Here is a 12,975-nt window from a genome sequence, read left to right as displayed (position 1 = left end):
TAGAGAAATGAGTGAATATTCAAAAAAATCCCTTTTTTGACCCCAATCTACCACTACACAAAATATAATAATAAAATAATACTAACAAATATATATAAAAAATGTATTAAATAAATTTGTTACATATAATAAATTTATTTGTTTATAACAAATTTATATATATATATATATATATATATATATATATATATATATCCTCACCCCCTGGAAAAAAAACCTGATAATTCTACCAGTTTGCACTTTACTTATTGGATTATCTTTTACATATAAGTTGAAAATGTGGGACTTAAAAGCATTTAACAGAAGACAGATAGCCTTTCTGGATATTACATGAATAGAGGCAAATCCAAAACAGAAAGCTAATACTAAATGGGTATTAGAAATGGATTGTTTGATTAAATCTTGTCTGAATTACCAGTTACATAATAAGAAAAGTGTTAGCTTTGCCTGAAAAGCTGGGCCGTCACTCTGTGTGGTTAATCTTTATCTAAAAGAGACCAGATACTTCTCGGTGGCAATTGAAAGCCAGCATTTTTCTTATTTAAGATGATTGGAATGACGGATGCATAAATCATAACATATGCAATTCTCCCATAACTCTGACTCCCTTAACACCAAACATTTGTTCCAATTTCTTGACCACCACTGCACGTGTGAGAGGCTCACCAGCGACGCTGGTGCTCACACAGGCATTTTGTCAGGGCTAATGCTGCCGTGTGCTGTCTCAGAACTAGAAGATCAAGAACTTTAAATGACTGAGGATGGAAAAGCGTTAATCTACTGCTTTGTGGCACGTGACCATTACTTGTGGGTTTCTTTTCAATTTTCGTAAAGAAAATAGAATGACTTCGTCAGTCATCTGTGTGATTTGTGTGTATGTGCGTGTGTGGTTGTCTTGTATTTGTTTGTTTACTCCTCATTTTCTCGAGGTCACAAAACTGACCCATCGCTCCCCTGGTGGAATCCAATTTAAGAATATAATCTAAAATATGGAAAACAAGTTACTTCATTAGAATATTCATTGTAATAGTGAAAATAACGGGAAACAACTTTTTTTTTACAGAGTATCCTTGCACAGAATACCATTCGGCCATTCCAAATTACATTATGAGGCACAAAAAAATAACAGAAAAAATGCCTGAACAGGTCACAAACTGTGCATATGTTATGATGTCACTGTAAAAACAACTATGAGTAGAAAACCGTCTGGAAGGAAATGCTACAATATGTACTTTGTGGAAACGTTACTAGTGGGTATTGTTCTTCTTCTTCCGGCTGCCACTGAGTGTTTATGGTAAGAAATGGGCCAAGTCTCTCCTCTTGGGGGATGTGTGGCCTCAGCCAGCCCCTGGTTCCCACAGGAGGATGGCACGGACTTGCCCGGCTCCTTCCTTGGGCTGCGGGAGAACTGAAGGGCTTGGGGGATGTGTGCACTCAGGGGGAGCAGGCACGGCTGCTGGGTCCATGCGGAGGAGCAGTGTCCACGAGGCACCATGTCCGTGGGAGCAGCATGGGGAGGGGGACCCGTGGTGGGCCCACTGTCACCAGGCGGCAAGGAGCGCATAGTAATAAACCTCAGTTTGGGCCCCACAGCACAGGCAGGAGGTGACCGGGAGTGGGCCCCTGAGGATGAGGAGGGAAGCCGGCCAAGGAGGAGGAGGGTTCTCCCTGGGGAAGAAGCAGGGAGGGTGCCCGCAGGCTGGCGCAGGCTGTGCTGGGAGAGGCAGCCAGACCCGGCATCTGGCCAGTCAGGGAGGTGGGCAGGGCTGGGTCCCCATTGCCCAAGTGCCCAGCCCTTGGCCTGCAGGTCCGGCCACCAGGTGCAGTGGCAGGGACTCCATGCAGAGGTCTGTTGCAAGGTCTGTGAACAGGAGCATGCCCCCTGGACCAGGCTGCCGCCTAATGAGAGCCAGGTGGGGCCACACCTCGCCTGTCGGGCGGCACCTCCGGCTTTGATCAGCAATAAGGGCCTAAGTGTTCCCAGGACCTCTGCCGTCCCCCACAGCCTCTAGCCTGGCCACCACTTCCTTTTCAAAGGCACTTCTCATCACCCCGAGGGCAGACAGGGGCAAGGCCGGGGCCTTGACCAGGTCCCATTCTCTGTGCTCCACCCAACAGGCCTGCAAAACACCCACTTGCCCCAAGTGCCAGGTACCCCGGACACAGACCCGATAGGGAGACCCTTGTAAGTTCCCTCCTCACAGCCCCCAGCTCTGCTCACCACCCAGCCTCACTGGACTGCCCGTCAGCCTTCTGGAACGCTGGCCTCCTGTGGGTGTTGTTGGAGACCCTGGGGGCTCGGACGGCACCCCAAAATAGCCCCAACAACAACCTCCCCACGTCAAGGCTCCCCTCTCCTTGTCCCTTCTCTCCTGTTTTATTTTGGTTACTTTTCTTGATTTAAAAAATGGAGCTTAAAAGTCAACTTTTCCTGCCCCAAAGTGGGGTGAGGCAGTGTGGGAAGGTGGGGGGCCCTGACCTGGGACATGAGGGTGAGCGGGCCGGGCAGACCTGCCGAGGGCTGAGCTGAGCTTCACCTTGGCCTCTGAGTCTTACCTCCATGAGAAGGACTCTCCCACTGCGGCTGGCTTGAGGATGGAGGAAGGGGCCACATGCCAAGGAAGGAGGGTAGCCTCTAGAACTGGGAAAAGCAAGGAACCATGTCCTCCCCAGAGCCTCCAGAAGAAACCAGCCCTGCCGACATCTGGATTGTATCCCAGTGAGACTGTGTTGGACCTCCAGAACCCCATGATAGGAAATGTGTATTGTCTGAGTTGCAAGTTTTGTGGCAACCTGTTACAGCAACAAGACAGAACTAATACAAAGGGTTAAAAGTGGTTACAGACAGGCTGGTGAAGCAACAGGACAGCCCCTCCCTTTAGTCATTTAGGATCTGTAGGTTGGCAGGGGGTTGGAGGGTTTAGGAGTGGGGAGGATGGATTTTGCCACTTCTGCCCCAAGGACAGTTTCCAAAACAGAGCAATTTCTATGGAAAAGTCTTCCTTTGGTGCAAAACTTTCTGGCCACGCAATTCCTAATCGGATTGGTTATCTCTGATCAGTGCCAGGGGCCACTTCTAAGAACTTAACCAACAAATTCATCCAGGGGGAGAAAATGAAAGCTTTCCTTAATGAGTGGCTGTCTGCGAGCCAAGGGCCAGTTCTGCCTGTGTCGTTAAAGACAATTAGCCCATTCATGTATATTCTGCCTCTTAAAGGAAAATCTATAGTGCAGAGGCCGAGGGGACACCCTGGTACTCATTTGCTTCCCAGATCTCTCTGAATTATTCAAGCCTACTAATGAATTTGTCTTGTCCAGTGCGTTCTTACATATTGTCTAGACACATTTTGGAAAGTTATTACCGAGTCAATCTCGGTAGCCGAAAATAACTGCACACAATTATGCACTCTTCTAAAGAGGTGATTTCCCCTCTCGGGCCGGGTGTCGGGGCAGGACGCACGGACTGTCACATGCAGAAAGAAGACGCAGCGACCCTCCGCCTGAGTCGCCTGAGTGTAATTCTAGGAGCAATAAAGGAGTTTATAGTGCTTCCTGGGGAGGAAGTGTCACCCTGTATGGCTGCAGGAAAGCTGTGGGTCATGAGCCCCGGACAACACGGAGAGGGGTCCAGGCTTGTCCCCAGCTCCACGGGTCCTCAGTTTCCCCATCGTCTTAACTCAACAGGCATTTACTGAGCAGGCACTGGGCTAGATTCCGGGGACGCAGAGGGCAGCTGAGCACAGGCGTGAGCCCAGCACGAGCATGGGAGACCACGGCCCAGTGTCCCTGAGGGACCAGCACCTCTGGGACATCCATAAGTCTTCCAGAGCAGATCAAGCTGCCAGGTAGCATGGGGGCCGTTCTCAGCCTCAGAGCAGCTCCCCTCTACGCCTCTGCTGGGGCCGGGATGGAGTCCCGGGTGCAAACGCCTGAGGCCAAACCCCACAGCCAGTACATGCTACCTGTAGGGCCCAGTGAGATGGCGTCGTGGGGTGAATTATGTCCCCCGCAAAAATTCATGTGCTGCAGCCCTAATCCCAGCACCTCAGAATGTCACTGTATTTGGACATCAGGTCTTTTAAGAGGTATTGAGGTAAAATGAGGTCACTGGGATGTGCCCTGATCTAATATGCTTGGTGTCCTTATGAGAAGAGGAGACCGGGACACAGACACACACAGAGGGACGACCGTGTGAGGACGCAGGGAGAAGACGGCTGTCTACGGCCCAAGGACAGAGGGGCCTCAGATCTTGGACTTCCAGCCTCCAGACCCGTGAGACACTAAATTTCCATTGTTTAAGTCCCCAGCCTAGGACACCTTGTTATGGTGGCCAAGGCAGCCCAGGGGACATTTGAAGCCTGGCCTGTGGCCTCACAGAACTGCCGGCCACATCAGGCGAGCGGTGGACGCACGTGGCCAAGCGTCTGGAGGCACCGTGGACATGGGCTGTTGAGGTCCACCAGCTCTTGTCCCCCACCCTCCAGCTCCTGTCCCCCATCCGCCAGCTCCTGCCCCCATCTGCCAGCTCTTGTCCCCCATCCTCTGTCTGACCACAGCCCCTTGGCCCATCCAGGCTGCAGTTCACACCCGAGGGCCCCCGACCAGCTTCACGCCCACCCTCAGGCCCAGATGAGTTGGGGGCTCCAGGCTGGCGAGACGGCCCAACACCCACCTCCCCCTGCGCAGCGCTGTGATCTCGCTCAGGCAGTTAAGTGGAGCGCTCGGCTCCTAATTGCTGTAATGGCGCTCGGGGAGAGCACTCAGGCTCGGCTAATCAGGTGTGAGCCCAGAGGTCTTTGTGGGGACCCATACTGCCTGCCTCCCTGCACAGACCGAACACAGGCTCCCCTGCGAGACAGTGGTCTGGGCTGCCAGGCAGACGGTGGGCTCCCGGGCCCTTCCACTTCCCAGCTGGAGGCTGAGGGGCCTCATTCACTCACTCATTCATTCATTTGTTCATTCGTTCAGTCAGTCAGTCAGTCAGTCAGCCACCCGACACTGGCTGGCGCTGCTGTGAGCCCGGCACTGTGCAGAGAACTTTGCATACATTGACTAAATCTTTCTGACAGTCCTGTGAGGAGGTGGGTATTACCCGATTTCACAGCTGATGAAAATCGGGTCATAGAAAGGTTGTGTCATTGTCCGACTTCTCCCAGCAAGTGGGTGGAGGAGCTGGACTCAAACACAGGCACCTGGTTGCATCCTGAGCCGGCTCTCCAAGCCACTTGGCCATGTGCCTCAAATGAAGCAGGCAGGCAAGCAGCAGACAGACCACGGAGGATATTACTGCTAACCAGGGCCTGAGTCCTGCTGGGATGGGAGCTCAGGAAGGCAGTAAGCAAGGAGAAGCTGTGCTCGGGTGTGGTGGGCCCGATCCCCACCTCCCAGCCTACTACCCGCTGCCTGGCAGTCTCACCTGGGCCCAGGAAGCGCTGGGGTTCCCAGTGTGTCAGAAGACGGCAGCTGCGGGGCCCGGGCCCTGGAAGCTGCATCCAGAGGACTGGGTTCTGAGCCCAGCTTGTAACTGATGGTCCGTGTTCAAAATCCTATCTACACCCCAGGGCCCGCACAGCACCCAGCACGGTGCAGACAGCCATCCAGTGTGGGTTGTGGAGATGCTTGTTACGTGGCACATCCCCCCATCCTGACTGACGTGAGTCTCCATCCAGTCAGGTTCTAAGGTGGGCCAGGCTTTGTGGTAAACACAGCAGGTCTGTATCCATCGACATCACACGAAACCGGGCTCTGACCCTGGAGACAACAGAAGCAACAGGCATCTCTCACCTGATTTTTACCCCCAAACATATGGTTTCCCCAGGGATCACTGCTTTCACCCACCTTCTTGTTAGTCATAATTAACTCCCCAGCACTACTGTGGTCCTCTTATACATTTATGTAAGTAATACATACGTTTTTAAATATCTTTGAGACACTCAGATGAAAGATATACATAAACGTGTCCTTTTGCATGTGCTGTTCTATTGAAAGAGGAGAAATCCTGTTGGAGTTTGAGCACATTGGCCGTCAGTATCGGTTACTAAAACACAGCAGCAGACGGACACATTACCAGCTTCTCAAGAAAATTTCAAGATCTGCATTTGATTGTTTTACTACTGATACTGCATTTAAGAATTTAATTTACCTTTTCTTTTCCAAGTTTTCAATTACCCCTTATCAGAATTTCAAGCTTTAAAATTAAAAAGAAAACAATTAGAGCTAAACAAATGATAGTTTTATAAAAGCAACTAAGGATGGAAATAAAGAAAAAAGTCACAGAGAGATGTCTGTAGAAAGAAGGGGCAGGTGACAGTGCCCTTTGGACGCCAGCCCTTAAGGGGCAGGTGGAGGTAGAGAAGCTCGGCCCGGGGCAACGATGATGACAGGACAGCAAGGTCAGAGGAGAAGGAAACCTGGGGCCTGGGTGTCCCCAAGTGGGGGAGTTCAGGGCCTGACCTTTAAAGGGGACCCACAAGCCAAACCAGTGGGGAGCAGCAGGCCAGGCTCCCTGGCAGAGGCCAGAGTGCCAGCAGCGGGTGGACGTGTTCTACACCAGGCGGGAGGCCCGGGAGGAATGGCTGAGGCTGCAGGTGGCAGGGCCTGAGTGTGGGCTGGCCACGGGAGCAAGAAGACCTGGACGTGGTTCATGCTGAGTTTTAGGGAGAGTTGGCCGCGAGTGCCGCTTAGGCTGTGGAAGGGGCCTTTGGCGGCATCTCTGTCACATCTAACGGCATTGGGCCTTCTTTCCCAGCAGAGTCCCGTGTCAGGCCTGTCCCATGCTATGTGCACAGAATGGCTGAGACTCACACACACGGGCTGTGTGAGTGCTCTGTGCTGGGACGTGTCTCTGTGCCATCTTTGCACTCCTGCCGGGGAAATGCATTAGCGTGACCAGGATTGCTGTGTGTTGGCCCCTGTGCCAGGTGCATGATCTCGTTTACCTGTACAGGCAGCAGCAAGGAGGTACAGCCTATGGATAAGAGCGGGGCTCGGGGAGGTGTCACTGCAGGGGCTACACATCTTAGGAGGGGCAGAGATGGGACTCGAATGCAGGTGTTGCCTCTGGAGCCAGGGCCGCCCCCCCAATTCTTCCTGTCTGCCCACCACCCCCCGGGTGCCCAGTAAATGCTGAATGAACAAACAGAGCAAACAGCATGGTCTCCTGTGCGTGGTTGCAAAAAGCAGGTCTTATTTAATTAATGACTGGCTCTGTAATTGCCGTTCAGTGCGTGCTGCGTACACCGTCTGTGATGGGCTTTCTAGACAATTTTGGCGCCAGTGGCCTAATGTGGGCGCGCTGGGCCCGTGTGCCGAGGGACCGAGAGCTTCATCCATCACCGGCCTCCTGCCAGAGCCACAGCAAATCAATACGTGCTCCCACTCCGACGCAGACCCTCAGCCTGTCGCTCTGGCAGGCGCGCCTTCCCTGGCCCTCCATGCTCACTGGGTTTCTCTCCAAAGGTGCCGGTGTTTCCCCCACGCTGGGCTGTCAGGAGGGCTGCTTCCTGGGCCTGTTCAGGGCTGCATGTGGCCCCTCTGTGATCTGACCCCGCTGACTTTGGGGTCTGACCGCTCTCCCATGCCCACACACACCTTCTCTCTTGTAGAGACCCACAGGCTCCTGGGACTCACGTTTTGCTCCCAGCGTCCAGGGAATCTCCAGTCATGCTTCCTGACTCTGCTTGCACTTGCTGGAACTTTAATGTGTCCCCATGGGGGTGTTTACCTGTCCCCAAGGGCAGCTTGTCATCCCATCAACACTCACCCATGACCTGTTCGTGCACCTGCCTCTCCCACCAGTTGCCTCGGTGGCTTTATCCTCTCAGCGTCCCCGACGCACAGGAAGGTGCTCAGTGGATATGAATGACTGAGTAAGCACATGTGGGCTGGACAGGGCCCCACTGAAGGGTCCGATGGGGACCGCCTTCTGGGAGCACACAGCTGGGCACGTAGAAGAAACAGCAAAGAGCTACTGGCTGTTCTTGCCTCTGTTGTGAGTGGAACTGTGTCCCCTGGAAAGATGTGTTGTCCTGACTCAGCACCTGTGAATGTGGCCTTAAGTGGCCTTAAGTGTTTAACACTTATCTGTTAAACAGGATTAACAGTTTTCATTCATTCATCGAATATTAATTGAGCACCTTTTACAGGACTGGTTCTGATTTGGGCTTGGTATTTAGCAATAAACAGAATGAGCAAAGTTCCCACCCTGTGGAACTTTTATTTACTTGGGGAGGCAGACACAACACAGAGCAATCAGTGACACAAATGTTACATCAGATGGTGACAAGCCGTGAAGAAGGATGGGCAGGAAAGGGGGTGAGGAATGATGGGGGCCTGAAAGTTTAAATGGGAGTCACTGAGGAAGACTTCCCGAGAAGGTGGGCGTGTTTAGAACAGCCCTGGAGAAGATAAAGTCACAGCCTCATGGAAAAGCATTTCCAATGCGTATGGTGAAGATTAGACGCAAGTTTTGTGAAAGAGGTAAGTCATGTAAATAAACAAAACTTCCCCCCAAAGTTGATGTGGTTTCCTTATTTAAACTCATCACTAATTTCTGCATGGAGTGGGAGGGGTCTGTGGCCGACCAAGGCACCCTCCAAGGACAAAATCATCTACTTATCAGAATGCTGCCGAAACAGTGAGAAACAGAAGGCAGGGGTGAGCTAACCACCGGTGGCATTTGCTGATTTCAGGCAGAGGCAAGAGACTGAGAGTATGGGCTTGTCCCAAGAAGAAGGCTCTGCTGGGAGAGGGATAGCTAAAGAGCCCACTAGGGCTTTTGGTGGCTTGCAGAGCCAAAATGACAAAGTTAGAGGTTTTAGGGGCTTCAAAAATACGGACCATTTCCATGTCAAGACTTTTGCCAGATCCTGAAGCTACCTGGGGGAATGGACAGAGGGGTTAAAAAGCTAGGCTAAAACCTCTGACAAGCAGAATGCAATTTTCCTCAGTCTTGAGGGCTAAAGAGACAGAGACCCTCCAGGATGAGAGGGTCACATCAGGGAGCACAGCAAGCTCTCAGTTGAAGTTCTGGAGATTTGCATGCACTAGGAGAATGGGGAGCCACAGGTAGGCTCAACCTTACCAGATCCAAAATCCAGACTTACACCATCAGCTCTTAAGGTGATCAGCCCCACATTTTGCCTGCCTGTCAGAGGAAATGAGGAACTCTCCCGGGTAGAAAATAAAGTCACCTGGAGCCGCTACAACTTTTATACACAAAGTTGTATATCTGCCAATAAATGAAAAAGTATTAGAATGCCAAGAGACAGAGTTATGTGAAAGAAAGCCAAGGGGGCAAAACAGACAATAGAAATAGACCCAATGTTTATCCACATACTGGATTAGCTGGCAAGGGCTTCTAAATAACTATAATTAGTATAGGTTTTAAAAGAGTAAATTACGGCACAAGGCTGTTTTTTATATAAAGGAGAATTTCAACAGAGAATTGGAATCTATACAAAAATCAAATGAAAAAAATCTAAAATTAATCAGTCAATAGGTGGATTTTACAACACAGTAGACACAGCAGAATGCAGGATTTGTGAAATGAAGACAGGTCAATAGAGAATATCTAAACTACATCATACAGAGGGGGAACAGAATGAAAATGCATAAAAGAGCATAAAGGGAATGTGAACACTATACAACCCTCTAATACATTTGTAACAGGAACCCTGGGAGGAGAAGAGAGAGGGAAAATGGGGCAGAAGAAAATTTGAAGAAATATCAACCTAGAATTTTCCAAAATAGTTTTAAGAAATAAACTCACAAATTCAAGGCTCTGCAAACCACAAGCAGGAAAGATTGAAAACAAAAACAAAAACACAAAACACATCACAGTAAAACTGCTGAAAAACAAAGACTAAGAGAAAATCTTAAAAACTTCCAGAGAGAAAACAATATTTCACACACTTTACCTTTAGGAAAACAGTTACGATGAGAATCTGACTTCTCAAGGAAATTGTGGAAGTTAGAAGACAGTGTGATGACCTCTTTAAAGCACTGAAAAAAAGTTATCTGCCACCCTTGAACTCTATACTCAGACAAAGTAGTCTTTTTTTTCTTTTTTTTTTTTCTTTTTTTAATTGAGGAACAGTGTTGTTTTCCAGACCCATCAGCTCCAAGTCAAGTCATTGTCCTTCACCCTAGTTCTAGAGGGCGCAGCTCAGTTCCGTGTCCAGTCGCTGTTTTCAATCTTAGTGGTGGGGGCGCAGCCCACCAATCCATGCGGGAATCAAACCCGGCAAACTTGTTAAGAGCTCGCGCTCTAACCAACTGAGCCATCCGGCTGCCCCAAAATAGTCTTTAAAATGAGAATGAAATATATTTTTAGACAAACAGGAACTGTTGCTTTCTTTGTTACTGGTGTACTTGCACAAACAAAAAAAAAGAAGAAGAAAAAGAAAAGAAAGAAAGAAAGAAAGAAAGAAAGAAAGAAAGAAAGAAAGAAAGAAAGAAAGAAAGAAAGAAAGAAAGAAAGAGAAAAAAACTAAAAAAGATACCGTAGGCAAAAGAAAACAATCTGGCTAAAGCACATAAATGCAGGAAGAAATGAAGAGTAAAGAAAGGGTCAACAGGTTCATAAATCCAGGTGAATATTGACTGTTCAAAATAATAATAATAACAATGTATTAGGGGTTTTAAAATATATGTATAAATAAAAGGCAGAAAACTGATAATGTAAAAAATGGGAAGAATAAATGGAATTAAAGTGTTCTAAGGTTCTAACATCATTGGGCAGTGGTTAAGGAACTCATATCTATTATGTTGCATTAAGTGAATAATGTGTGTTTTAATCTCTAGGTTATCACTAACACTAATAAGTTAACAGAAGGGAGTGGGATAATAATTTTTTAAAAAGTGATTAATTCAAAGAAGGGAAGAAAAGAGGAAAAATAGGAAACAAACAGTAATATGGTAGTTATACTCCAACTATATCAGTAATTACATTAAATGTAAATGGATGAAATAGTCTAAGTAAAAGTGTGTCAGGCTGGATAAAACCCTTCACAAACACGCATTCCACAGAAGACAAAGTTCCTCCTCCTTAGCAGAGAAGTAGGTCTTTCATAAGTAAATCAAATTCCTGCCTCTTGTGGTCCTTCTCTACCTCTTAAGTCTTGTTTGAGACACTACCTTCCTTGTACATTATGCACCAGAAACACCAAAATGTGTGTAGCTATTCAACATACCAACCTCTATACCTTTCCTCATGTTTTTCTCTTTGCCTGGAATATCCCCCACCCTGACTGTTACCTGCGTCCCCCACACCCACACACACGCTCACACATTCTTTGTTTGCTTCACGCTTTGAAGCCCAGATCAGGTGGCAGCACACTCCCCAAAGCCTTCTTACCCACCTCCATGCTCCCCACTGCCCTTCCTGGGGCACTTTACACTGCCAGCCACCATTTGTTCCCCCTTCTCACTGTGAGGGAGCCCCTCAGGGATGGGACCACGAGTCCATTTAGTGCACTTGGATGCCAGGGCAGGCATCATGCAAGAACCTGGTGCTGCACTCCGTGCTGAGAATAGTAATGGTGAGAAGCTAACATCAGCAGGCCCTTGACAGGTGTCAGGCTGTGCTCAGCCTCCTGCAGTGTGTTATCCACTCCTCACAAGAGCTCTTTGAGTTCGGGGTCTATCACACCATTGTACAGATTAGGGTTTCCAGGCGGGAATTCCCGCCCGTTCTCAGGATTTTTTTTCGCTTTCCCGTTCCCAAATCCCGAGAAAAGCTGGTTGGGAAATCGGAAAAATCAGCTCCTTGAACACAGGTGGTTAGTAGTATCGGCCATCACTTCATGGAAACGATTCATCATGGAGAACAGAAAACAGTTTATATCTCGGGATTCGGGGAGAGGAAAGCAAAAAAAAAATTCCTGAGAACGGGCGGGAATTTCTGCCTGGAAGCTAGGGTACAGATAAGGAACCAGGGCTTGCAGAAGTCACCTGCCCCAGGACCGATGGCTAGTTAGCCCTCTGCAGTGGCTTACAGTCTAGTAAGGAAGACACATGTTTCACAAGTGAAGGGGAAGACCCATAAGAGATGTGAGCTGGAGGAGTACAGGACAGGGGCCTGATCCTGGAGTCCTGGAGGGCTTCTCAGAGGCAGTGTTTAGCTCAGACTCAGAGGATCGGTTAGTAGGAGCTGGAGGGATGAGGCTGGAGAGCAGTCAAGCAGTGGGAGTGACTCTTCTGCAACACTGACCAAGCTGCCAAAGGGCGTGTGAGCCTAAGAGTGAGGAGGAGGAGGAGGTGGCATTGGAGACCAGCGAGGAAGGTGTCATCAGTGTCCTTGTCATTCGAGAGCCTGGCACAATGTTGGCGCTCAGTGAACAATCTTGGAACCAAATTGAACTTGCCAGTGACTCAGCCACTGAACAATAAACCCTGGTTAGATGCCAGCTTTCAACCTCATTTCCGGGCACACAGAGTTTTGCAGCAAGGCCTGGTCACACACGGAGGGAGGGACCATGAGCCAGGCCCCCCACAGGCACTGGATACCCACCACCTCTCGCAATTCTCTCTCCACCCTCTGATGCCACTGGGTCTCGGAGCAGTTGCAGCTGGGAGCCAAGCCCAACTTTCCTGACACAGCCTGGACCTGCTCACCCAACCACATGGCTGCCTGGTTCTAGTTCCCGCCCCGGCACTAATGTTCCCACCTCCTTCTGGAACTCAGTTTCCCCAGCTGAGGTTGGACTGAGACGATCTCTTGGCACCATCCAGCTCTAACAGTCCCTCCTGTTCCGGAGTGTCATGGGCCACAAGCCCAGCCCATTTTGTATTTTCCGAGGCTGTATGTCCCGTAAGCAAACACATTTCACTCCCGTGAGCCATCTCTCTCCTAAGTCACTGTATCAAAATACTCAGACAAAAGTGGCCCCATTCCCCCCATCAACAGGAGTGCAGAAATGCAGTTAATTCCTGAGCAATTAATTCCATTAACAAGCAGTGAGTCACAGCCTTCAA

The sequence above is a fragment of the Rhinolophus sinicus genome, linkage group LG02 (assembly GCF_036562045.2).
Source record: "Rhinolophus sinicus isolate RSC01 linkage group LG02, ASM3656204v1, whole genome shotgun sequence".
Lineage (NCBI taxonomy): Eukaryota > Metazoa > Chordata > Mammalia > Chiroptera > Rhinolophidae > Rhinolophus > Rhinolophus sinicus.
The sequence above is the reverse complement of the archived record's forward strand: the minus strand, read 5'-3'. Positions refer to the sequence as shown.